We start from the raw sequence: 2,450 nt of genomic DNA, 5'->3' as shown, positions 1-2,450 counted from the left end.
CTTATGAAATTGAAACAGACTAAACAATTGAGTAAATGAATTCCAAATTTCATGTAAAGTTTTGAATTCATATTTATATACTAATTTTGAGATTTACATGGTACTAAAATTCATAAATGTTCTTTCCATTGAAAAAGTTTTAATTGGCAGTACCAAACAACCCAAAGACTAATCAGAATCTATTATCAGAAAATAACCATTTTAAAAAGATTATTTATAAAAATTCAGTCCTGATTAACTCTTTAAAATATAGAAGTTTACAGAAAAGATATATCTCACTAAAAGAAACTGAGATTATTTTGGCAATAAAAGGATTAATTAATATGATCTAAAAATGATTTTCTTGTAAATTTTTAAAAATTACAGTTATGTCTCAGTATTTTGGACAAAACTTTAAAACAGAGAAATGTGCAGATACTTGTAACAGGAAATAATAAAACCATTCTTCTCCAAAGTAAAAAAAATCTGAAAAGAGAATTTAGAAAAATGAGTATACAGAAAAAGAGATAAAATAAATGGAATTAAGCCTGAGGTTCTGATTCCTAGGCAAAACGGTTAAAACCAGAGAAGAAAACAAAGTGTCTGTGTTTTAATTGAATTACTTAATTCTTCATATCACTTTTTTTTTAAACCAGTAACATAGTCGTTTATTATCATTATCAAGTATTATGTGCTGTACATAATTGTATGTGCTTTGCTTTTTTTTTGAGGGGTCATTTTCCTGTCTTTTTACATTTCAGAATATTACAGGAGTACAAACGCTTTGGTCACATAAATTGCCTTTGCACACACCTGAGTCATAGGTACAAGCATGCCCATCCCCTAGACAGTGCACACTACACCCATTAGGTGTAAATTTACCCATCCCCTCCTCCCCCCACATGCCTGATCCCCAATAAATGTTACTTCCATATGTGCACATAGGTGTTGATCGATTAGTACCAATTTAATGGGTGAGTACATTTGCTATTTGTTTTTCCATTCTTGTGATACTTCCAGCGCCATCCAGGATAATACAAGAGGTATTAGTTGCACATATTTTATGGCTCAGTAGTACTCCATGCACTAGTACTACATATAGCACATTTGATTAATCCACTCATGTATTGATGGGCACTTGGGTTTAAATTTATACCCAGTGAAGACTTTTTAAACAGGTAAATCCTTTATTTTTTCCAGATCTGATGGAATTCAGAAGAAATTTAACCATGAGAAACCATACAATTGTGACAACATTCATTCTTCTAGGACTGACAGATGACCCAAACTGGCAAATTATAATTTTCCTTTTTCTGTTTCTAACGTATTTACTGAGTGTCACTGGAAATCTGATCATTATCCTGCTCACCTTGCTAGATTTCCAACTTAAAACACCCATGTATTTCTTCCTTCAAAACTTTTCCGTTTTAGAAATCTCATTGACATCTGTCTGCATCCCTAGATTCCTGGTCAGCATAGTGACTATGGATAAAACTATTTCCTATGAGGCTTGTGCAACACAATTATTTTTTGTCATTTTTTGTGGTGCATCACAGTTTTATCGTTGGCTGCCATGTCCTATGACCGCTATGTGGCCATCTGCAAACCCCTTCATTATGCAACCATTATGAGCAACAGAGTCTGCAACCAGCTAGTTATTGCCTCTTGGTTGGCTGGTTTGTTAACAATCTCTCCTGGACTTATTCTGGGCCTGGGATTGGAATTCTGTGATGCCAATATTATTGACCACTTTATTTGTGACTATTCTCCTGTTCTGAAACTCTCCTGCACAGACACCCAGGTCATAGAATTAAGTTTTATTTTAGCCATTATCTCACTCCTTACTACATTGACAGTGGTCATGTTTTCTTATGCAAATATCATAAAAACAATTCTGAAGATCCCTTCTGCTCAGCAGAGGAAGAAGGCTTTTTCCACTTGTTCCTCCCACATGATTGTTGTCTCCATCTCTTATGGCACCTGCATTTTTATGTATATCAAACCTTCTGCAGAGGAAAGGGTATCTTTAAACAAGCAAGTAGCAGTACTCAGCACCTCAATTGCACCTGTATTAAATCCTTTTATATATACCTTAAGAAATAAGCAAGTGAAACAAACCCTGAAGAAAACAGTAAAAAAAACGTATGTTTACTACTTTGAAATAATAGTTTTGGCTTTTATAAAAGAATACCACTCAAGCTTATTAAAAATTGTAGCCTAGATGAACTACCCTTTAACATTTCTCTTTTTAAATTTTTGTATTATGATTTAGTAACTGAAGTCACTGATGAATAGCCATTTCATCTACTCCTGGATTTTTATCATTTTAGTGATATATTCTGTATCCGTGATGTTTTCTTATGCATTGCTAGAATGACTTCATTCTTTCAACTTAATTCTCTTTGATCATCTTCAGAATATTCCGCTGTGAATTCATTTTGGAAATCTAATACCTTTATATTTTTCTAGCA

General features: G+C 33.2%; 1 pseudogene; it reads left to right on the top strand.

Annotated features, from left to right (window-relative positions):
* Positions 1-1,208: 1,208 nt before the first annotated feature.
* Positions 1,209-2,200, top strand: LOC138397293 (olfactory receptor 6C74-like; annotated as a pseudogene).
* Positions 2,201-2,450: the final 250 nt, after the last annotated feature.

The sequence above is a fragment of the Eulemur rufifrons genome, chromosome 16 (genome assembly GCF_041146395.1).
Source record: "Eulemur rufifrons isolate Redbay chromosome 16, OSU_ERuf_1, whole genome shotgun sequence".
Classification (NCBI taxonomy): Eukaryota; Metazoa; Chordata; class Mammalia; order Primates; family Lemuridae; genus Eulemur; species Eulemur rufifrons.
Note: the sequence above shows the minus strand (reverse complement) of the source record. Positions and strands in the feature narration are given on the sequence as shown.